Raw genomic sequence first — 25,996 nt, 5'->3', positions numbered from 1 at the left:
TTGGAGGATTCATCCTTAATGTTACTTCAACCATCATGTGGTCTTTTAATTTAAAGTGATGTGACAGTTTATGATGAGTGTGTGTGTGCTTGGTCACATCTGACTCTTCATGATCCCATGGAATGCAGCCCGCCAGGCTCCTCTGTCCATGGAATTCTCCAGGCAAAAATATTGCAGTGGATTGCCATTTTCTTCTCCAGGAGATCTTCCCAACCCACGTCTTCTGTATCTTCTGCATTGGCAGGCAGATTCTGTACCACTCAGCCACCTGGGAAGCACAAGATTTATCACAGAAGGGCTTAGCCACATCTGCCCTTTGTCCATTATTCCTGGGTTATTTCTACACCCGTGTGTGGTGGTGGTGGTGGTGGTATGTGTGTGTGTGTGTGTGTGTGTGTATGCATGCATAGGCAGTAGTGATGCTCTCAGTAGACCTTTTGGTGGTGTATGACAAACTAGAGTTAGAAGATAAGCCCTTTTAGGACTTCCTCTCAGTTTTAGGAAGGAATGCTCCTGTTCATGTAAGCTTAAGCATTTACAAACTGGAGTTGGTTTTTGTTAACAAATCAGTTGACAGTTTGAGTTCATAGTTCTAAGATTGTTTTGGGGGGGCAGGATATGTCAAAAAGTTTCAGAGAATTTTTAAGACTATCATCAGTCCCACACAATCACTGGCTCTCCAGTTAGGTGTGGCTTTGCTTCCAGTCCTGAAAAGTACCAAAAATATTTAGGTTCTGGCATTTTCGGATACACATACGCACACATACAACCACAAATAAGATCTTTGGGTGCATCTGTTCTTAAGCATTCTAACTATGGGACGGATTTATTATGGGAATAGAGAGGATGATTCATGCTTGAATCATAATAGATGGCTAAAATGAGGAACTATGAAACCTCCTTTGTGTGGTCTACTTCAAGGAGAAAATGATTAGTCTTCAAAATTGTAGGCATTTTGTCATGTGAAAGGGATCAAGGCAGTGGAAGCTGCTAATTCAGTTTTCTAATGATAAATATTCTCAAACAGGGAGTTGCATCCTCAGGAAATTGTCTTCCCATGGTTGCCTGGGGAGAGGAGTTACATGCAAACCTCCAAGTGTCTGTAGTGCATTGGACTTGCACTTTCTCCTGGCTGCTCATCTGGCTTTTTTCATTCAGTACACCGCTGTACACTTCCAGGGACTCTCACAATAAACTTTTTGATGGCTCATCACAAAGGGTGAAGCAGCAAATGGAGAAGGGCACTCTGGAGCTGAAAGGAGTGGGTTTCCTTTGGTTTGGCCTAGTCAAAACATCACATGCCCTGCAAATTTCACTCTTACCATATCAGACTTCTCCCAGCAAAGCGTGTGGAGGGTTTCTTTTTTTGAAAACTTTATTGGAGTAGATTTACAATGTGGTGTTACTTTCAGATGTACAACAAAGTATTTCAGTTATGCATATACATGTATTCATTCTTTTTCAGATTCTTTCCCATATAGATCATTACAGAATATTGAATAGAGTTCCCTGTGCTATACAGTAGGTCCTTCTGGTTTATCTATTTTATATGTAGTGGTGTGTGTATGTCACACACATGTTTATCTGTTTTATGTGCAGTGGTGTGTCTAATTTCTCTCTCCCCCTGATGTTCCCCCTTTGGTAACCATAAGGTTTTTTTCAAAATCTGTGAGTCAGTTTCTGTTTGTGAAATAAGTTCGTTTGTATTATTTTTTAAATTAGATTACACATATGAGTGATATCATATTTGTCTTTCTCTGACTTATTTCACTTAGTATGATAATCTGTAGGTCCGTCCATGTTGCTGCAAATGGCATGATTTTGTTCTTTTTATGGCTGAGTAGTATTCATTTGTATATATGTACCACATCTTTTTTATCCATTCCTCTCAATAGACATTTAGGTTGCTATTATAATGTCTTAGTTATTGTGAATACTGCTGCAATGAATATCTGGGTGCATGTATCTCTACAAATTATGGTTTTCTCCAGATACATGCCCAGAAGGATTTCTTAGGACCATTTTAATATATGGTTTAGTTAGCTTGAAGTTAAGTATTCAGGGAACACACTTAAAAGTATATGGAAATAGTAATATAACTCAGGCCGTATAGAGACTCACAGATTTTCATGGGACAGTTAGGAGTCAAATCATACAAACACATTGAACTTATGTTTTGCTTTCAAAGCAGTTTAATTATACTGACCAATCTAGACAGCATATTAAAAAGCAGAGGCATTACTTTGCCGACAAGGTCCATATAGTCAAACCTATGGTTTTTCCAGTAGTTGTGTATGTACGTGAGAGTTGGACCATAAAGAAGGCTGAGTGCCAAGGAATGGATGCTTTTGAACTATGGTGTTGGAGAAGACTCTTGAGGGTCCCTTGGACTGCAAGGAGATCAAACTAGTCCATCCTAAAGGATATTAACCCTGAATATTCACTGGAAGGACTGATGCTGAAGCTGAAGCTTTGGCCACCTGATGAGAAGAGCTGACTCATTAGAAAAGACTCTGATGCTGGGAAAGATTGAGGGCAAGAGGAGAAGGGGACGACAGAGGATGAGATGGTTGGATGGCATCACTAACTCAGTGGACATGAGTTTGAGTGAACTCAGAGAGATGGTGAAGGACAGGGAAGCTATGGTGTCTCAAAGAGTTGGACACGGCTTAGGGACTGAACAACAATTACACTGAAACTGCATTGCCAAATCCATAACCCACTGTTGCATATAGTGAACTCTATCTGCTAGAAGTCACCAAAGAGAGGCATCAGGAGTGACCACACTCTAGTAGCACCTAATCTTACTCTGGAAATTGTATCATTACTGTGAATGGGATAGAAAGTATTGAGAATTTGTCTGTAAGAAATAACTCATTATAATAAAAACATTCATTTGCAATGCACTGCGGACAGTGACTTATTCACTCCATGAGTCATTTACTGAGTGCCTCCTGCCTACTACAGGAGGGGCACACTGCCCCTCAGCAGCCTTCCATCTCTGTGCCCAGACAGAAGGCAGAGTGGAGAAATGCTGGCAAATACAGAAGCGCGCAAGCATCTAACACAAACTTGCCCCCTGGACAGGATGAGCAGGTGTGTTCATGGAGAGAGAAGATCATGGGTCATGGGAAATACAGTTCAGGTCAGGGGAACTCAGGGGAAATCCCTGAATTCCACTTAGGATGCAATCTCTAAATCCCTGCCCTGCATTCATCCACACAGGTCCCACAGTTTGTAAAAGGAGAGTTTGTGTTGGGCCAAGGGAAGCAAGCATGTTACCATCATTTTTCATTTATTTCAAATATTTATTCTGCACCCACTATGTTCTAGGTCCTGCTTTGTGTTCCGGGGGTATAAAAGCAACCATAAATTTCTCCTGGAGCTTCCATGCTTAGAGCCCATGCTTCTAAGGACTTCACATGACTTAATCCACTTAATTCCCACAAAAATCTACGTGGAAGATGCTATCATCCATTTTACAGATAAGGAAACTGAGGCCCTGAGAATGTACATAATTTTCAGAAGTAGAATAGATGCCCAATCAATGACTTCCAGTCCATTTTGCTGTCCTGCCTGTGGATTCTTGAAATGGAAATGTATGTTTGGAAGAGAGGTAGACAGGAAATTGGGAAGGGTGGAAAATAATTAGCATTGCCTGCTGAGTGTGCCAAGCATTAGGTGTACTGTACTGTACTCAGTTTATCTAATATTGTCTAATATTTATCTAATACCTAATGTTTATCTAATATTGTCTTGTAACATTTTATTTTATGAGGTTAAACTGTTTGCTAAGGGTCCCCACCAGTTAAGTGGAAGGCCAAGGAATTGTCAGATTCCAAGGGCTCATGAATTTTCCTCTATACCAACACCACCTCAAAAGGGAAAAACAAAACCAGAAAACTAACATGAGAAAACTCAATTTTCAAGTGTCCTTCAAAATCCTTGGATGATTTTTTTAGGGGTTGTTCATTCTATTATTTTGAATTGAAATCATAGTCACTGAGCAACTTAAACCTAGAATCAGATTTAGTGAATGGAATGAATAGGTACTTCTGCTCATAAAAAGAAGTTCTCATGATGTGTCCAGCATGTGTTTTGGGAGGGATTCTCACATCCTTTTTTATTTTTTAAGAGAAACTGTGTGGCAATATCATTTGAAAAATTTCACATCCTATTTCACAGAAAGTTATTATCTTTGAGAGTACAAAACATAAGTTCAAAGAAAACTTTAAATTGACTAATCATGTGACAGACAATTTGCTTTTATGTTTTGACTTGCTCCCCATGCATGACCAGCACCTAGTCACAGAAGCCATCACAGGAGTGGTGTGACCTGTTTATCCTTGCCCCTACTTGGTGATATGATAGCTCAGCCATCTGGACAGGGTCCCTCTGGTTTTTCTGGGAACTCCCCCACCCCCGGGTTGCCAGACACATGCTGAAGAGCTAGTCTGCTCCCAACCCCCATCCAGCACCTTGCACGTGTGTCTGTCCACCAGAACCTGCCAACCCCCATGACAGCTAAGATGCTGGAGCCCTTGAAATTCTGTAGCTGCTCAGGCTTCCGCTTTAAGCTGGAAGAGCTTCTCTGACGGCCGTTAAGGTAGAGCTGCTTCCTTCCATGGAGAAGGCAATGGCAACCCACTCCAGTACTCTTGCCTGGAAAATCCCATGGACAAAGGAGCCTGGTGGGCTGCAGTCCATGGGGTCGCTAAGAGTCAGACACGACTGAGTGACTTCACTCTCACTTTTCACTTTCCTGCACTGGAGAAGGAAATGGCAACCCACTCCAGTGTTCTTGCCTGGAGAATCCCAGGGCTGGGGGAGCCTCGTGGGCTGACATCTATGGAGTCACACAGAGTCAGACACAACTGAAGTGACTTAGCAGCTTCCTTCCAGGGTCTTCACTAAGATGTGAGTCAGGATGCTATTGATTATTTTCTTTCCACACACCCACGGTGAGAGTGCAGTGGATACAGCAACAGACAAATCCAGGGAAGAGGCATCATGTATCGTCACATTCACCTCTCATCACTGGTGGCTGAAGCTTCTTGTTAAACTCATCATTCTGGGCTACCTTTTCTGTCAGGATGACTACTCTCCTGGGAGTTGCCTAGCCCCACTGCAAAAAGGCTTCTGGAGGGACTGCCTTCCCACTTTCCTGAATATGCCCAAACCAACTCTCAGACTCAAGTCAGAATGCCCATCACACTATGTGATGCTTAGTAGAAGTGAGACATCACAATCATTGTCGTGTTCCATCTTTACAACAACTCCATGAGGAAAGAATATTATTTCTGTGAGTCAGTTAAGGCTTAATGTGATGAAGTAACTTGACCAAGGACATGGAGAGTGACCAAGATGGAACATCCATCTTTTAAAAAAGAAAGAATTTGAAGATGTTTCCCTTTTCTTTTTAGGGACCAATTAAAAACAGATTTGTACAATAGGGTTATTGAATTACAGAAGCATTTATATCTCAATGAATTAATGATTCATAGCACATTGCTTTTAAAAGACAAAGCAAGGAACATAGAGTGCCTGCCTCCAGTGACACATCGTATTTGATACTGAGGATACTGCTGTGCTCACATAGGCACGCACCTGACATGGGGTAAGTCAGACAGCTGTTCTTTGTGGGCGGCTGAAGACTGCAGAACGTGAACCACTTATTCAAATAAACCTGTTGGCTGATTCTCTGAATCTGTGCCAGGTGATAAGCTGAGAGCTGTCTTGAGAAGTTTTCTTTTCCTAGTGCTTATCCGCCCCCCTCCACAATAAGCTATTTGAGTACCTGAAATGGTTCGAGTATGATAGAGACAGTAGTAAAAACTCCTGCTGAAATGAGGTCAGGATCATAAACTTGTTCTCACAAGTGACAAATAACATGTTAAGGGTAGATGTGCAATAATCTATGTAAATGGAGTTCAACATACATATAATAAGTGTGTGATCTGGATTTAGTAGCAAAACTGCAAATGCACCTTGTCTTGCCCTTACTGCCCCTACCGTTTGTGCTACTTTACCGCATGGACGGGATTACTGGGGCTTCTCTGTGAAACATTTTCATCTTCCCTGCTCGCCTCAGTTTCCAGAAACTTTACACATGACAATTCCACTTCATAGAGCATGTCTGTACTAAAATCATCCTACTAGAAGTCTTCTGTTGGAAGCGAAGAGATTTTTGTATGAACATCATAAAAATAGCATTTACTCACTTTCCTAGTGTGAGCATTTGTGTACACCACCTTAGAGATGGTGGTGTGTATTATGTTCTAGTGTATATTACACATCCTGAAATGATGTATGAACTCTGAGATCTTCTCCCACAATAGGTATAATGATGAAAATGAAAACAATATTTATAGGCAACTTTAAAGTTTTAAAATGTTCACATGCATTTTCATATTAGTGGAATTAATACATATTAATCCATGACATTTAGTATATCATGTTGTTAATGAACTTCTTGCTGTATGTTTTATTATCCACAAATATGGTATGGACCTAACAGAAGCAGGAGATATTAAGAGGTGGCAAGAATACACAGAAGAACTGTACAAAAAAGAGCTTCACGACCAAGATAATCACGATGGTGTGATCAATCACCTGGAGCCAGACATCCTGGAATGTGAAGTCAAGTGGGCTTTAGGAAGCATCACTATGAACAAAGCTAGTGGACATGATGGAATTGCAGTTGAGCTATTTCAAATCCTGAAAGATGATGCTGTGGAAGTGCTGCACTCAATATGCCAGCAAATTTGGAAAACTCAGCAGTGGCCACAGGACTGGAAAAGGTCAGTTTTCAATCCCAACTTCAATTCCAATTTCCAATTTTCAATCCCAACTTTCAATTCCAATTTCAACTGGAAAAGGTCAGTTCCAATCCCAAAGAAGGGCAATGCCAAAGAATGCTCAGACCACTTCACAATTGCACTCATCTCACATGCTAGTAAAGTAATGCTCAAAATTCTCCAAGCCAGGCTTCAGCAATACGTGAACCGTGAACTTCCAGATGTTCAAGCTGGTTTTAGAAAAGGCAGAGGAACGAAAGATCAAATTGCCAACATCCACTGGATCATGGAAAAAGCAAGAGAGTCCCAGAAAAACATCTATTTCTGCTTTATTGACTATGCCAAAGCCTTTGACTGTGTGGATCACAATCAACTGGAAAATTCTGAAAGAGATGGGAATACCAGTCCACCTGACCTGCCTCTTGAGAAACCTATATGCAGGTCAGAAAGCAACAGTTAGAACTGGACATGGAACAACAGACTGGTTCCAAATAGGAAAAGGAGTACGTCAAGGCTGTATATTGTCACCCTGCTTATTTAACTTATATGCAGAGTACATCATGAGAAACACTGGACTGGATGAAGCACAAGCTGGAATCAAGATTGCCAGGAGAAATCTCAGTAACCTCAGATATGCAGATGACACCACCCTTATGGCAGAAAGTGAAAAGGAACTAAAAAGCCTCTTGATGAAAGAGGAGAGTGAAAAAGTTGGCTTAAAGCTCAGCTTCAGAAAACGAAGGTCATGGCATCTGGTACCATCACTTCGTGGGAAATAGATGGGGAAGCAATGGAAACAGTGTCAGACTTTATTTTGGGGGGCTCCAAAATCACTGCAGATGGTGATTGCAGCCATGAAATTAAAAGACGCTTACTCCTTGGAAGGAAAGTTATGACTAACCTAGATAGCATATTCAAAAGCAGAGACATTACTTTGCCAACAAAGGTCCATCTAGTCAAGGCTATGGTTTTTCCAGTAGTCAAGTATGGATGTGAGAGTTGGATTGTGAAGAAAGCTGAGTGCTGAAGAATTGATGCTTTTGAACTGTGGTGTTGGAGAAGACTCTTGAGAGTCTCTTGGACTGCAAGGAGATCCAACCAGTCCATCCTAAAGGAGATCAGTCCTGGGTGTCCATTGGAAGGACTGATGCTGAAGCTGAAACTCCAGTACTTTGGCCACCTCATGCGAAGAGTTGACTCATTAGAAAAGACCCTGATGCTGGGAGGGATTAGGGGCAGGAGGAGAAGGGGACGACAGAGGATGAGATGGCTGGATGGCATCACCGACTCGATGGACATGAGTTTGAGTAAACTCCGGGAGTTGGTGATGGACAGGGAGGCCTGGCGTGCTGTGATTCATGGGGTCGCAAAGAGTCGGACACGACTGAGTGACTGAACTGAACTGAATGAAGGAGAACCATTTGTTATTGTCTCCAGATGAAAAAAATGATTGGGTATTATGCTCTTCTCCACTAGGTAAACAATAATGCAAAGCCATGGGGAAAGTTATATTTATATGGTATAAAATACTGTGAAATAAACAAACCTAGAATTGTTATTATCAAGTAGTTTGTCATTCTTTTTTTATTAAATTCTTTCAGCACAGGTCAGGAGTGGTTTGATAAATGTTCAACTCTGTAGTTACATTTTTCAGAAATGAAATAAATTCTGAGTGAAAAGAAATGATTTTCTTTTTCTTTGCACCCTGGATAAACAATGAAATTCCGATTGCATTCACCTACCAAATATAATATATTTTCCTGGATTTCTTGACTACAGACATACAACATAAAATGAGATAAAAATTTTAATTTTGTGTGATTGGACATAGGTGGACAGATTATATGTCTTTTCATGGTTACACAGAGTTGCCAGCCAACAACCAAAATTTATGACTGCCCTGCCTTCATTTAGAGTTGTGGTTGGAAGTCGTTGCTGAACTGGACATTGTAGATCCCTTTACATTTACATTAGATGTGGAAGTAGATCTATTCATTGTAACATGAGCAGAACATAATCAAGGGTATGTTTTCTCTAAGCTTTCTTCTCTTTCTGTTAACTTAGGCTCTGAAGAATGAGGCCCCAAGAGACGGAAGACCTCATAAGATGGAAGTCACAGAGTCTTATAATCATCATGTGGAGGAAAGCAACATGCCAGGAATACCCAGGTTAGACTATTGTCCAACTGAAAAATAAACTTTATATGACCATCAGATCAGATCAGTCACTTAGTCGTGTCCGACTCTTTGCGACCCCATGAATCGCAGCACGCCAGGCCTCCCTGTCCATCACCAACTCCCGGAGTTCAACCAGACTCACGTCCATCGAGTCAGTGATGCCATCCGGCCATCTCATCCTCTGTCGTCCCCTTCTCCTCCTGCCCCCAACCCCTCCCAGCATCAGAGTCTTTTCCAATGAGTCAACTCTTCGCATGAGGTGGCCAAAGTACTGGAGTTTCAGCTTTAGCATCATTCCTTCCAAAGAAATCCCAGGGCTGATCTCCTTCAAAATGGACAGGTTGGATCTCCTTACAATCCAAGGGACTCTCGAGAGTCTTCTCCAACACCACAGTTCAAAAGCATCAATTCTTTGGCGCTCAGCTTTCTTCATAGTCCAACTCTCACATCCATACATGACCACAGGAAAAACCATAGCCTTGACTAGACGGACCTTTGTTGGCAAAGTAACGTCTCTGCTTTTGAATATGCTATCTAGGTTGGTCATAACTTTCCTTCCAAGGAGTAAGCGTCTTTTAATTTCATGGCTGCAGTCACCATCTGTAGTGATTTTGGAGCCCAGATTTTTTGAAGTCTACTATAGCAGCTAGTGCTGTCTAACCAATGCAAAATTGAATATGTATTTCAATGAGTTAATATCATGTGAAAGATAAAAACCACACCCTAAATAAATTTTTTAAGTTATGAAAAGTTAATCACTCTTAATAAGACTAGCTTATTTTCTTATTTTAAAAATTACAGATACTGCATAAACTGAATACAAATGGTTTTCAGAGATTATTATAATCAACTTTTTTTTTACCAACTGATAGAATTTATAGATATACTTTCTAACTAGTTACACAGGTATTATCTCACTTTTAAAGAAATATATCTTGGCTATTGTAAATAGTGCTGCTGTGAATGTTGGAGTGTATATACATTTTATATTCTGGTTTTCTCTGAGTATATGTCCAGCAGTGGGATTGCTGGGTCGTATGATAGTTCTATTTTTAGTTTTTTAAGGAATCTCCATACTGTTTTCTGTAGTGGCTGCATCTGTTTACACTCCCACCAACAGTACAAAAGGGTTCCCTTTTCTCCACATCCGCCCCAGCATTTATTGTTCGTAGATTTTTTAATGACGGTCCTTCTGACCGGTGTGAGGTGATATCTCATTGTAGTTTTGTTTGCAGTTCTCTAATGATTAGTGGTATTGAGCATCTTTTCATATGTTTGTTGGCCATCTGTATGTCTTTGGAAACATGTCTATTTAGATCTGCCCATTTTTTGATTGGGTTGTAATTTTTTGTATTGAGCTACATGAGCTGCTTGTATATTTTGGAGATTAATCCTCTGTCATCTGCTTTATTTGCAAATAGTTTCTCTCATTCTGAGGATTGTCATTATATCTTATTTATGGCTTCCTTTGCTGCTCAAAAGTTTTTAAGTTTAATTAGGTCTCATTTGTTTTTAAGTACTTTAGTGAAAGTCTCTCAGTAGTGTCTGATTCTTTGTGACCCCATGGACCGTAGCCCGCCAGGCTTCTCTGTCCATGGAATTCTCCAGCCCAGAATACTGGAGTGGGTAGCTCCAGGGGATCTTCCCAACCCAGGGATTGAACCCAGGTGTCCCACATTACAGGAGGATTCTTTACTGTTTGAGCCACCAAGGAAGTACTCTAGGAGGTGGGTCAAAAAAGATCTTGCTCCTATTTATGTCAAAGAGTGTTCTGCCTGTGATTTCCTTTAAGAGTTTTATAGTATCTGGCCTTAAATTCAGATCTTTAGTCCATTTTGAGTTCGTTTTTGTGTCTGGTATTAGGGAGTATTATAATTTCATTCTTTTACATGTAGCTTTCAAGTTTCCCCAGCACCACTTATTGAAGAGGCTGTCTTTTCTCCTTTGTGTATTCTTGCCCACTTTGTCATAGATTAGGTGACCACAGGTGCATGGGTTTATCTCTGGGCTTTGGAAACAACCTTAATGTTCATCAAGAGAGGAATGGAAAAAGAAGCTGTGGTACATATATACAATGGAATATTACTCAGCTATAAAAGGAAGGAAATTGGGTTATTTGCAGAGACATGGATGGACCTAGACACGAGAGAGTCATACAGAGTGAAGTAAGTCAGAGAGAGAAAAACAAATACCTTATATTAAAGCATATAGGTCAGAATCTAGAGCTGTTGAATCACTCAGTCCTGTCCAACACCTTGTGACTCCATGGACTGTAGCCCTTCAGGCTTCTCTGTCCATGGGATTTTCCAGGCAAGAATATTGGAGTGGGTTGCTATTTCCTTCTCCAGGGGGTCTTCCCACACCAGGGGTTAAACTTGGGTCTCCTGCATTACACAAAGATTCTTTACCATCTGAGCCACCACGGAAGTAATACCACATTGTAAAAGCAGCTAACTCCAATAAAAGTAAATTTTAAAAAAGCAAGCCGAAACACATAAAGGAATTGATAGATAGCAAGAACACTTTCGTTTGCATATTTGATAGATGAGACTCTAATTAAATAAATAGGTACTATTTTACTTTGTTCTGAAATGTACAAACTCCAGCATGGTGTTAGCAGCTGGAGAAGTGATTTAAAGCAAACTGAAATTTGGAGAAACCTTGTCACATTTAAAAAGTGATCTGAGCATGTTTCTGTTTATGTGTGAATTCTTGCCACATGTATTTACATGCACATTCTCAGTCTTGGTGACCAAGGGTCAGGAGCCAGAGTTGGAGATCCAGTGAGCCATTTCCTATCTGTGAGACTGGGACAGTTTACCTGTCCAAGCCTCAGTTTCCCCATTTGTAATATGAGAACAATAATATCTAAGCTATAAGCTTTTTATGAAAGTAAAAGGAAATAATGCATGTGAAAGTATCCTTTAATTTGTAAAACAAAATCATATTTGTTGTCATTATTTATTGGACCTTATATTCCATCACAAAAAATATAAATTCATAGAAAAGCTTGGCTTAAGTTCAGCAGAAATTCACTTTTGGCAATGTTGCCTGAATATGTGTATTTTTAAAAGTATGTCTGTGTTTCCCTGTACTTTTTTGCTCCCTTGCACTGGGTTAAAGAAAAGACAAATTAGTCATCTGAGATTATCCATACAATCCACTCCTGTAGGTCAAGATGGAGACATGTTAATGGAGGAACGATATCATTTATTTACAAACACTTCAGTTAATTGAAGTGACTATGCATATTCAGCTGACCTCAGAGCTTCTAGAGGGTCACTGTGTATAGGAAAAAAATAAAGGAATCATCAACATTCATCATACTGACGCCTGTTTGTCTGATATTTTTTAGAATATTGTGGGAAGCTAACAGTAAAATTTGGCAAACAATTTGTAATTCATGTGTGTGTGTTTTATAATATGTGGCTTTTAGAGTTGTAGTTAATCTTGGCTCAAACCCCATTCTTTAGAGTTCTCGGCAAACCAAGTTTTCAAATACAGGATATGCTGAACACTAATTTGTGAAAGGATAGAGGATGTGGATAAATTTAATATTCATATATGTCTTGATATTTTTGAGAGTTGCTTTCAATTAGAGAATAACTACTAGATTTTTTTGAAAAATAATGACTATTTTAGACAAAGTTATTTTTTAAATTTATTTTTTAATTTGAGGGAAATTGCTTTATAATATTATATTGTGTGGTATTGGCTTTATGACATTAATCAGTCACAATGGTATATATATTCCCTCCCTCTTAAGCTTCCCTCTCCCTCGCAAATTATCACAGAAGGCCAAACTGGGCTCTGTGTGTTATTTACCAACTCCCCACTATCTCTTTTACACATTGTAGTGTATATATGTCAGCGCTACTTTGTAGATATTTTTAAAATAAGCGGGGTGACAATATATAGCTTTGACGTACTCCTTTCCCAATTTGGAACCAGTCCGTTGTTCCATGTCTGGTTCTAACTGTTGTTTCTTGACCTGCATTCAGATATCTCAGGAGGCAGGTAAGGTGATCTGGTATTCCCATCTCTTTCAGAATTCCCCACAGTTTTTTGTTTTTCTTTTTAAATGGCTACTCTAACATGTAATGATTACATTGACATGTAAAATTTATCACAGTCTAATGGTGTCATTTTACCACAGAGAAGTTTGAAATCTTGCTTTTCTTTATATCCCTTTACCCTCCTCTATTTTCAGTATAAATTATCTTCAATATTTCCTCTATGTACATATGGCGCTGCATGAAACAGTACTATATTTTGCATTTCAATCATCAAAAGTAATTTAGTATTTTGTCTGTATATTTGTATATTATGTTCAAGTTTGCTTCCTGATATTCTAGGAATTTTTCTTACTGTATGTATTTTTTTCTTCAACGGACTTGCTTTGGCCATTCTTTTAGATTAGAGATGCTGGGAGCATATTCTCTTAGCCTTCCTTCATTTCAGAATATCCTCCACCATCTTAGCTCCTCCTCCTGGAATAGAGTAGTTCTTACCTAAAGAGTATTTGGGGGCTTTTGTTTGTTTTGTCTGTGCCTGCTAGGTTACCAGATTGCTAGCTTCTTTAACTGAAAACCTGGGACACATGAGGCCAGTAGAAAATTCAGAGAGCTCACCAGCGTGCCACTCCTGAGGTCGCTAGCCAAGCTGCCCTCTTTTCTCCTTTTAGAGTCTTTTGATGTTTATTTTTGTATAAAGTCCAAAGGTTTCCATTGTAACTAATGGGAGAAAAAATGTATATTTACTTTGTCTTCTTGAAAGTGAAACTTAGAGCTTGTGTATTTAACCACTAAGTGAAGTCGCTCAGTCGTGCCCGACTCTTTGCGACCCCATGGATAGTGGCCTGCACCAATCTCCTCTGTCCATGGGATTTTCCAGGCAAGAGTACTGGAGTGGGTTGCCATTTCCTTCTCCAGGGAATCTTCCCAACCCAGGGATCGAACCCAGGTCTCACATTGTAGACAGACGCTTTACCGTCTGAGCCACCAGGGAAGTCCATTTAACCACTAGGATATCTTTATATCCCACTGGAGAGTTAATTGCTGATTAATCTGAAATGCAGTGCACAGCTTCTGAATCTTTAGAACCAAGTGAGTGATTCATTCCAGGCTTAAATGATTTTCTGTACTTAGCAAATTATAGTAAAGCAGATGCAGTACTTGGACCTATATTATTGTGAGTTATGAAAAGTGGAAATATTTTCCTTTTATATTATGCCAAAATATCTAAGAATTCTGCCTAAAAATGAATGCTATGATTCCAAAATGTAGAAAAATGAAAATAGTTTGTTTAAGAAACTTCTGGGGCCTTACTCTTGATACAGTGATGAGGCATTTCAGACAGCTAATCAGTTAGAGAGTAAAGCACTGAAAAGTGTGTCCCTCTGAATTTTCCATCCTGCTTCAACAGACATCAGGAGTGTTTATATTGTTTCTTAATCAACACCAAAAAACAGAGTTCACCATTAACTCGATAGCTGTTTTCAAACTTTTTAAAGCAATACAAATAATGAACACATAGAACAAAATAATAGAATAGTCAAGAAATCCATTGGGAGTTTTGCCTAGAACTAAATGCTGAAGTATAAACCAAATTTTATTCAAAATCTTAAAGGTTATAAGATTTCTAAGGTAGAATAAAGCTACTGTTACATAAATTAATTACTGAAATCATATGACTTTTATTCATTGAAAGTTCTGCCAAATAAAATGAAGTAAAACTGGATATATCTATCATATTTCTGATTTTGTGCTACTGTTTTGGTTTTGACAAATGAAACAATCATGAAGCTAACTTAAGCTCAGCAGAACTTTGCCCGTTTTGAAGATCTCCTTAGACTAGTAATTTTCAAGGAAAACTTGTACTTTTATATCTCCTTTAAGGTTTAGTTCAGTTCAGTCGCTCAGTTGTGTCCGACTCTTTGTGACCCCATGAACTGCAATACGCCAGGCTGTCCATCACCAACTCCCAGAGTTTACCCAAACTCATGTCCATTGAATCGGTGATGCCATCTAACCATCTCATCCTCTGTCGTCCCCTTCTCCTCCTGCCCCCCATCTTTCCCAACATCAGGATCTTTTGAAATGAGTCAGCTCTTCACATCAGGTGGCCAAAGTACTGAAGTTTCAGCTTCAACATCAGTCCTTCCAATGAACACCCAGGACTGATCTCCTTTAGGGTGGACTGGTTGGATCTCTTTGCAGTCCAAGGGACTCTCAAGAGTCTTCTCCAACACCACCGTTCAAAAGCATCAATTCTTCTGCACTCAACTTTCTTTATAATCCAACTCTCTCATCCATACATGACCACTGGAAAAACCATAGCCTTGACTAGATGGACCTTTGTTGACAAAGTAATGTCTCTGCTTTTCAATATGCTGTCTAGGTTGGTCATAACTTTCCTTCCAAGGAGTAAGCGTCTTTTAATTTCTTGGCTGCAATCACCCTCTGCAGTGATTTTGGAACCCCCCAAAATAAAGTCTGACACTGTTTCCACTGTTTCTCCATCTATTTGCTATGATGTGATGGGACCGGATGCCACAATCTTAGTTTTCTGAATGTTGAGCTACTTAAAGTGTGGCCTGTGAATCAATGTCAGATCATGAATGATAAGTTACCTGTATAACACCGTAATTACAGAAATTAAAAATGTGCATTTAGAAACTTTTATAGAAAGTTGATATCACAATAGCATCCAAGTATATGATCAGTGGATTTGTTCCCTTGAACAGAATCTGGGCCAGTTTCGATGTTTCCAGACTTGTGTGGTGGGTCCAGGTGGTACAGCTTCTGAACCACATATTGGTCTCTAGCAGATTAGAAATAAAAAAATAAAATATGTATCTCACCAAAAATAGTCTTAGCAATACAGTAAAGTATAGATTACATGGGTCATATTCAAATTTAAAAATATATATTTTATGGCTCATTTGGTAAATATCAATTCATATAATCAAATTCAAATCAATTCATATAAAATATTTTCCTATGTTGAAGTATTGACTATAATGAGAAGGCAAAGTTAATGACTTTAATCTTCCTGTAAAAAAACTTTTTATAGTATCACTGTCAAGTCAGAAATTGTAAGATGTTAGGTTGTATTAGACTTCATTGTTCCTCAGATTATCAAATACAAATTAATTAGCTAAGGAAATTTTTCCTTTCACCCATGAGACATGTTTATGCACTGAGAGTATGGAAATACTCTGTCCACCTTTCTCACCCTAGGCCAGTTGTGGACATCAAGATTTATAGTGGTTTTCAAAGTTTGACCCTCAGCCTGTGGGTTTTAGCATCAACTGGCAACTAGTTAGAAATGCACATTTTTGTGCTCCATTCTACCCACTGAGTTGACATCTCTGGGTATAGGGCCCAGCAATCTGTGTTTTATTAAACCCTTCAGGTGATACTGATGCATATTAAAATTTGAGAACTACTTACCTCAACAAAACAACATTGCACATCTTGGTTACATAGTAGCTTTCAAACTTTTGTCCCCTTCTGTTCCTTTTGCTGCTCTACACTCAGATTGACTTTTACACAGAAACACACACACATACACAAATGCTCTCAGGCTAAAGACCAAAATAAATCTTTTTAAAAAATTAATGTTTACTGGAATATAGTGATTTACAATGTCATGTTAGTTTCAAGTGTACAACAAAGTGAATCAGTTACACATATACATGTATCTGCTCGTTTCTTAGATCCTTTTTCCATATAGGTTGTTACAGAGTACCAAGTAGTGCTATACACACTAAGCTTTTCTACTGGCTTAGTCCTTTCCACTCTTGCAGTGATTACCTCTAATACGCCCTTTAAGAGAAATCATTTATCAGGGAAATCTGTAGCTTACTACAAAGTCTCCTATTATGTTATTCAAAGGACCATATATTATCAAAGGACCATGCATGATCTCTCCCAACATGTATCCCAGCTGAAGTTTTATTTTTATGTGTGATTATTAGATTGTTTGCCCAGCCCTACATCGGAAATTATTTTGTTTGAGTGTCTACACAGAAAAGACCATGTCTGCTTTTGGTTGCAGTTGAGTCTCCAGAGCCTAGCCCTGTGTTTCCTTTGTGGTTGATATTCAGGAAATTTTGAATGACTTAATCAATGGCTCATTATGCTGTAATGAACCCCTAACAAAGGAGTGACCCCACTGCAACTCGGCAATCACACTGTATAGCTCTCTTGTCTTGTTTCTTTTAGCTGCAGTTACTATGCTTCCCATTCATGTTAGGAACAGGTATGGTACTGTCTGTCACCATCCAAGGAGTATCCATCTCTGAAAAGTGGAGCAATCCTGTTCATTCATCTGCTGCTAGAAAAAAAACCAAATTATCAGTCCATCTTGCCAGAAGAATTGCCGTCAAGTATTAAAGCTCAGGGGGAATTTTCCTATACCAAGAACAGAACAAATCAGTGATCAGCTTTTACAGTGGTACTGTTTCTATAGTGCTTTAGGCTAAACTGGAAATGTATAGTACTTTACAGGAAATTTTTAGGGAAAAATAAAATCTAGTTTCTGAAAAAATTACAAACCTTACAAACACACCTATTTTTAAATTTTCAAGCTTTAAACTTTTTATTTTGTAATGGGATAGAAATGGACTAACAGTGGTGTGATGGTTTCAGGTGAACAGTGAAGGGACTCGGCCGTAATACATATACATTATCCATTCTTCCCCAAACTCCTCTCCCATCCACACTGGCACATACCATTGAGCAGAGTTCCAGGTGCTATACACAGTAGGTCCTTGTTGGTTATCCAACTTAAATGTAGCAGTGTGTGCTGCTGCTGCTAAGTCACTTCAGTCGTGTCCGACTCTGTGCAACCCCAGAGACGGCAGCCCACCAGGCTCCCCCATCCCTGGGATTCTCCAAGAACACTGGAGTGGGTTGCCATTTGCAGTGTGTACACTGTTCCTCCCCCCACCTCCCCCAGCAACCATAGGTTTGTTCTCCTAAGTTTAAACACATCTATTTTTTAAGGGATTCATTACATAAGCAGCAACTGGTGTGCTTATTTTTTCCCTCGATGCCCCTAAAATTCAAATATTTTTCAGTAGCCTGTAACCTTACTTCCTCCCTCCTCTAAAATTTAGGACAGAATTTAAACTTAAACCAAAACTTTGGAAGCATACTTTAACATTTCATGAGATGGCTTTTTTAACTCTCTTTTTTCTTTTTTAAAATTTAGTTTATTTTTAATTGTAGGATAATTTCTTTACATTTTGTGTTGGTTTCTGGCATATGTCAACATGAATCAGCCATAGATATACGTATGTCCCCTCCCTCTTGAACCTCCTCTCACCTCCCATCCCCTTCTATCCCTCTAGGTTGCATGGGATGGCTTTTTTAACCCAGTCCCATTTATTCTTTTCTCTAGTAATTCCTAAAAATTAAGAGTTACTGAATACCATGTTTAATTAGTGATGCTAGAAGAAATTACACATAGCAAACAAAGTAAAAGTAAGTGCTTTAAAATTCTAAACCAAACAAACAGAACTTCTGTCCCTTTTTAAGGCCTCCAAGACCTTTTTGTCTCTACTCTGACTCTAGGGCAAATCAGCATGCTTCAGCCAACTTAATGTTTTCCTCCCTGGCTCATAGGATTCAAATAATAAATTTAAAAGAAGATAGCAGTGAAGTAACTCCCCCAAAGGCCAAATCAGATACAGCAAAGAACACTAAGCATTCTGCTCAAAGACTCAAATCAAGGGATATTTTTAAAATGTGGTTAACATAATGAATATTACTCATGCTTTGTTTTTTCAGCATCCTCACAAAGATAATCACCATCTGTACCATCATAATCAAATATAAAGGTATAATTTTTATAAGTGTACAAAATAACTAAATAAACACTATAATTTTCATTTTATAGGTTTCAGAGAGTGTGTGTATTTGTGAATAGAGTATGGGTGTGTGTATATATCTTTATACTTGTATGTATCTTTCTATATGTATATATTTATACATATGTGTGTATATATACCGGAGAAGGCGATGGCACCCCAGTCCAGTACTCTTGCCTGGAAAATCCCATGGATGGAGGAGCCTGGTGGGCTGCAGTCCATGGGGTCACGAAGAGTCGGACATGACTGAACAACTTTGCTTTCACTTTTCCCTTTCATGCGTTGGAGGAGGAAATGGCAACCCACTCCAGTGTTCTTGCCTGGAGAATCCCAGGGATGGGGGAGCCTGGTGGGCTGCCGTCTCTGGGGTCGCACAGAGTCAGACACGACTGAAGCGACTTAGCAGCAGCAGCAGCAGTGTATATATACAATATGTGCATGTGTGTACTTATAAATGTATATACATACACAGTATATGCATGCATGTACATATGAATATACACATATACAGTATGTGCATGTGTGTGCATTTAAATGTATACACATTTATTTCTGTTATATACACCCATATATACCACATACCTATCTCTCAAGAGTAGAACAGTTCTATTTGACCTCATAACAGATTTGTTGAGTAAGTTTTATCCTTTCTTTTCCCAGTGAAAACTGGGCAGTTTTCAAAGCCCTGTCAAGGGTGGAAATCAGACCATTTCTGTGCATGAAGTTTCTGCATGTGACATGTCATTATGTCTTCAGGAAGGAGTTGCTAACGGCACTGAGAACACATTTCATGGGCTCTCCCTAGATTGTGTGATAGTGTGTCAGTTTTCCTTCTGATTGAATCCCAGGTATCTGAGGCTAATGGCAGCACTACTATTTCAAAACATGTTAGTTCATAGAACACCTTTGTATTTCAGAACAGTGTAGTGGCTATTTTAAGGCTCAAAGCCTTTGGAAAGAGAAATATTTCACCCATCTGAATTAAGGAATCATACCTAAATTTTTAATTGAATCTTAATTGTGTTCTTTACCAAATAACCCAGCATTCAGTACTAAATTAAACAAGTGAAAGTCTCTCAGTCATGTCTGACTCTTTGTGACCCCATGGACTGTAGCCCACCAGGCTCCTCTGTCCCTGAGATTTCCTGGGCAAGAATACTGTGGTATTGTTGCCATTCTCTTCTCCAGGACATCTTCCTGAACCAGAGATTGAACCGGGTCTCCTGCATTGTAGGCAAATTCTTTACTGTCTCAGCCACCAGGGAAGCAGCAACATTCAATTGAGGTGGCTTTAATGGTTTGGTAGTATATGTAAGCAAACCAAAACCTAAGCCTGTAAATGCCTAAGGGTTAAAGTCTCATGACAGCCACTTACAAACAGCCAATTAGGTTTTTACAAATAAGGCAACTGCTTAAGTTATAGCCAATCAAACAATTTCCTTGCTTTGCTTCCAACTCTTTTCTTTAAAAGTCTCTCCCCAAGCTCTCATCAGTGGAGCACTTCTAACCAGTTCTGGTTTGGGGCTGCCCAGGTGGAATCAACTTTTGCTCAAATTGTTAAAAAAAATTTAATATGCTTAGTTTACCTTTGATCATAAATTCTGCACATTACCAAAAAATAAATCTAATGAGTTTCTTGAGTCTTATATTTAAATCTTTTCAGAGACACCGTCATTTTGCACATAGGCATTTCTGGCTAAGTCCCAACATGTTTATGGGAAAAAGATAAAGGATGAATTAAAGATAAAAAAGTGGGGCTGTGGAGTGGCAAATCGTTAGGGTAAATCATTTTACATGTGAAACAGCAGTGTCTGGAGACAATTCCCTGGCCATATAATCATTGATGACTTTTTTTAAATGACTGTGTGACATGACTGAAGCGACTTAGCAGCAGCAGCAGCATGCTAAGTTGCTCAGTTGTGTCCAACTCTTTGTGACCCTATGAACTGTAGCCTGCCAGGCTCCTAGGTCCATGGGGATTCTCCAGGCAAACCAGGGATGAAACCTGCATTTCTTACTTCTCCTGTGTTGGCGGATTCTTTCCCACTTACACCTCCTGACCACTTCAGGTATTAGATGGCCCTGAGCTTCAAGCAAGGCTGGGCTCCTGGGAAGCAATAGAGCATGAGTCTTGTTTCCTTCTGGTAAAATATGGTAATTCTGTGTATGTTTAGAAATGTACATATGAGGTGATGAGGAGTAGTTTGCTTAGGTATCAGGAGAAGATTTTTCTTGCCCCTCCCCCGCCAGCATCCAAGGAGAAGACATTTTCCTTTCAGACTTTGGACTGTTTTTTTTTTATGTAATTGTTGTGCTGAGAACGAAGGCCAACAGTTGAAGGTGGAAGAGTAAACTGATGTAAAGCATTTGTTTCCTTGATGATAGGATTTATTCGCTGAATAGACTAAATGGTGAGCCCACTTAGTTCTGGTCTCCTGAGATAACAGTCTTATCACAGGTGCAATTTCAAATTGGATTTTCTCTTACTTGCTGCCTGAATGGCTTAACTGACAGAAGTAGTTTCTGCAAGACTAGTTGTGTAAAAAAAATGTAACTTAAGGATGAAGATGCTACTGATAAATGTTTCTCTACCAAAAATTTAGTTAGTTTTCTTTTCTATAAGGAAGCAAATTTAACTATATATGCAATCCATGATTGCTATTTTAAACATCAACCACATTTGAGAAGGTGATGGAAAATATTACATCTAAAGAGTGAGTGAGCAGTAGGTGGGAATGAGATGAAGATCAGTGATGCTTAGCTGAGAGACTTTGGCAGTTCTTTGAAAACATAAGAGCAAATCTTGTATCTTGAAATGCACTAGGTATATATTACTGAAATGTCTAGGTTACTCATATATTATAGGCAAGAAGAAGTTATTTTTTTTTGGTTGTGTACTATTGTATGGCTCCTTGAAAGCCCAAATGAAACAAAATACCAAAGCCATGCGAAAAAGGCATCATTAGGACATCAATATAGGACAAAATCCAGACAGCCCAGAAACGTTCAATGTGTTATTATTATAGGAAGTGCAGATGTCAGGCTCAGGGACTGTAGGTAGGAGTAGCCAAGTCTTAGAACAGTCAGGAATTCATCTTCCCAGAGCACATCCAATTCATCTAAACTTAAGCTTGTTTCAGGGTAAGGCTTGCCTTACCCTGAAAATACGCTGTGAGAACTGTGTCCAAGAAATCATCTGATACTTAGTCTCAGTACTGATCAGACTAGATAGACCCTACAAATGAATGTTCCTTTTCTTCACTAGGTTAGTCTTTCCAAGAGGGGAAGAGTCTTCAAGACACTTTAAAGGCTGTGGAGAGGGATTGGTACTTATTTCTGAAGGAAAAAAGTTGTCTTTGATGCAAATAATTGACGTTGATGTGATATGGACTTGTTCATCTCTGCCTGCCATTTATCTTACCTCCTGCCAAAATTATGACCCTGTCTGAAAATTCACAGGCAGGAGATAAAGTAAGTGGGTGGCCTAGATGTTCAAAAATCTCTCAGGAGCTAGCAAAGTAGAATTTCTTTTCATTGAGGTCACCAAAGAATGGGGATATAAGTTCATCTTCAAAAACTATCTCTACACAGGTTTAAAAAAAAATCATCTTAACTCAGTGTTTTACATTTACTGATTCATGCAATATTGAATATGTTAATATAACATAAGGTGATATTTATTTTACATAAAGCGATAGCTTATTTATGGCAAATTTCTTTCTTTTATATGAAGAAACCCTTCTGCAGCAAATGAATTTTATAGTATTAATGCAGGTAAGTTTGGTGTTCAGTGCTTCAAACTGATGCATCAAATATTATACAATATAGTTTTCCTAAATATGTTTAATCAATTGGATAACAGCCTAGTTTTTCAGTAAGTCTTCACATACCTCCATAGCTAGTAATAATGTTGCCCTATGCAGCTGCAGTACCAAGTACTAGCAGAATCCACCTAGAACCCTGACTATTTTCACATATGCCACCTGAGTTAATTAGCCTATATTGTTGTGTTGTATAAGTTTATCTCTTGCTCAATAACTAAAATATAAAGAACTTATTCTGTGGCTATAATACTTATTTTGTATGTATTTTTGTTGTGGAAGAGATTTCAGAATTTATAAAAATATTAAAAAAAATCATTTTATGCCCTTAGCAACTTTGGTGTCATCTTCCTTTTATGTATTTAAAGCTTTATCTATTCTCATTAAGCAGCATGTGTAGTAATTCTTGAAACTTTGACACATTATTTGAACAGTTGGCAGCATACTGTACTAGAAGCATCTCTGGGCTAAAATTCAGATGATTTAGGCTCTAATTCTCCAGCTGGGAACCTTGGATAAGTGGCTTAACCTCCTTAGTCTCATTTTTTTCATCTGTTAAACGGGTTGTTTGTTATTTAGTCACTAAGACATGTCCGACTCTTTGTGACTCTGTGGACTATAGCCCATCAGGCTCCTCTGTCCATGGGATTTTCTAGGCAAGAACACTGGAATGGGTTGCTTTTTCCTTCTCCAGGGGCTCTTTCCAACCCAGAGATCAAACCCACATCTCGTGCACTGCAGACAGATTCTTTACTGTTGAGCTACCAGGGAAGCCCCTGTTAAATAGATAGGCTTAGCTAATTTAAGAGGTATATTTTAAAGATCAAAAGGACAGATGAAGTATGCATGTTGAAAACTTTGTGGGAAAAGTATACATTACATGAATGTAGTTGTTCCTTGACATCTGTGAGGGATTGGTTTCTGGAACAACCACCACCCTCCCCACCCTGGTTTGCTTACCAAAATCTGAGAATGCTCAAGTACCTTACATAAAATGATATTTTCACATCCTCATGTATATTTTAAATCCCCTCTAGATTAGTTACAATGCCTAATGAAATGTAAATGATATGTAAATAGTTGTTGTGTGTATGTTAAGTTGCTTCAGTTGTGTCCAACTCTTTGTGACCCTATGGACTATAGCCCGCCAGGCTCTTCTGTCAGTGGGATTCTCCACGCAAGAATACTGCAGTGGGTTGCCATGCCCTCCTCCAGGGGATATTCCCAACCCAGGGATCAAACCTGCAGCTCTTGCAGCTCCTACACTGCAGGCAGATTCTTTACCACTGAGCCACCAGGGAAGCCTAAGCGTTTAGGGGAAAGTGTTAGTTCTGACTCTTTGTGACCCCATGGATGGTAGACCTCCAGGCTCCTCTGCCCATGGGATTTTCCAGGTAAGAATAGTGGAGTGGGTAGCTGCTCCCTTCTCCAAGGGGTCTTCTCAACCCAGAAATTGGACCTGAGTCTTCCGCATTGCAGGCAGATTCTTGACTGTCTGTGTCAGCAGGTGCTAGTGCCTGACAAATTCAAGTTTTGCCTCATAGAACTTTATGGAATGTTTTTTCTAAATATGTCTGATTTGCAGTGCTTGAATCCATGGATACAGAACCCATGTGTATGGAGGGCCATTTTAACATGGCAGTTTAGACTTTATGATAATTATTTAGTTTTAACCTTTTTAGAAGATATGCAGATGACACCACCCTTATGGCAGAAAGTGAAGAGGAACTAAAAAGCGTCTTGATGAAAGTGAAAGAGGAGAGTGAAAAAGTTGGCTTAAAGCTCAACATTCAGAAAACGAAGATCATGGCATCTGGTCCCACCACTTCATGGCAAATAGATGGGGAAACAGTGGAAACTGTCAGATTTTATTTTTGGGGGCTCCAAAATCACTGCAGATGGTGACTGCAGCCATGAAATTAAAAGATGCTTACTCCTTGGAAGGAAAGTTATGACCAACATAGATAGCATATTCAAAAGCAGAGACATTACTTTGCCAAAAAAGGTCCATCTAGTCAAGGCTATGGTTTTTCCAGTGGTCATATATGGATGTGAGAGTTGGACTGTGAAGAAAGCTGAGTGCCGAAGAATTGATGCTTTTGAACTGTGGTGTTGGAGAAGACTCTCGAGAGTCCCTTGGACTGCAAGGAGATCCAACCAGTCCATTCTGAAGGAGATCAGCCCTGGGATTTCATTGGAAGGAATGATGCTAAAGCTGAAACTCCAATACTTTGGCCACCTCATGTGAAGAGTTGACTCATTGGAAAAGACTCTGATGCTGGGAGGTATTGGGGGCAAGAGGAGAAGGAGACAACAGAGGATGAGATGGCCGGATGGCATCACCGGCTCGATGGACGTGAGTCTGAGTGAACTCCAGGAGTTGGTGATGGACAGGGAGGCCTGGCGTGCTGCGATTCATGGGGTTGCAAAGAGTTGGACATGACTGAGCGACTGAACTGAACTGATTGATAAGATAAATTTGGCTGAATAGGATAGAAAAAACTGAAATAATGGTGACAGAAAAATACTATCTCTCCCTCTCAAAAACATTTCAGAGGTAGCAGTCTAGGGCTATACAGCATGGTGGTCCTGTGACATCATCAGTGGGCCGGGTATCCTGTGTTTGTGGTTTGTATCCTTAACACTTAGTACATGAGCTCTAGCCATTATATCTGTCTTTTCTGTGGAACAAAGGAGGAAAGTGGGAAGAGTAAAAGCGCTTCCTTCCCAGCTGAGTCAACCTACTACAGAGGCATTCCTGGAAGAAACAAGCAATGACTTCTGCTTGGCAGCTATTTCAAGGGAGTTTGAAGAATTTTGTCTTTTAGCTGAGGTCATGAGTAGTTTTCTGTGGAATACAAAAACAAAGTATCTATCTTCTGCTTTTTCGTTACCACATAGAAAAAACTTGTGAAAGACGTATTGGTACTGTTCCCTTATCCCTCCCTGTCTGCATCTCCCATACCATCCCTACTTTTGGATGGGGTAGCCAAAAAAAGGAGATGCGTTCAGAAATGGAATCAGGGTGGGCTGACAAGTAAAAAATACATCAGTTACTTCAGAATGTAAGTGCCATGGAATAATACAATAGATTAAACAAGGAGCAAGAATAAGGTGAGTAGAGGAGTAAAACTTAGAAGAGATGACAAGAGAAAGGAGGGTCTTGAAAGAACGGAGAATTGGGGCTGGATCAAGAAGTTTTGTAGGAAATTAAAGAATAGTATTACTGCTATAGGGCTTCCCTGGTGGCTCAGTAAAGAATCCACTTGCAGTGCAGGAGACCTGGGTTTGATCCCTGGGTTGAGGAAGTTCCCCTGGAGAAGG

General features: G+C 39.4%; 1 protein-coding gene across 11 annotated transcripts in view; it reads left to right on the top strand.

Annotated features, from left to right (window-relative positions):
- The window catches only part of AHR (aryl hydrocarbon receptor), a 503,901-nt gene that overhangs the window by 209,750 nt on the left and 268,155 nt on the right, over positions 1-25,996 (top strand). For all 11 annotated transcript variants that reach the window (XM_086397512.1, XM_086397511.1, XM_086397502.1 and 8 more), the window contains exon 3: positions 8,862-8,965. The gene's annotated coding sequence lies outside the window, so the exon portion shown is untranslated. The remainder of the gene's footprint in view (positions 1-8,861; positions 8,966-25,996) is intronic.

The sequence above is a fragment of the Bos grunniens genome, chromosome 4 (assembly GCF_055505025.1).
Source record: "Bos grunniens cultivar Pamir isolate PY7600 chromosome 4, Bosgru_T2T1.0, whole genome shotgun sequence".
Taxonomy (NCBI): domain Eukaryota; kingdom Metazoa; phylum Chordata; class Mammalia; order Artiodactyla; family Bovidae; genus Bos; species Bos grunniens.
Note: the sequence above shows the minus strand (reverse complement) of the source record. Positions and strands in the feature narration are given on the sequence as shown.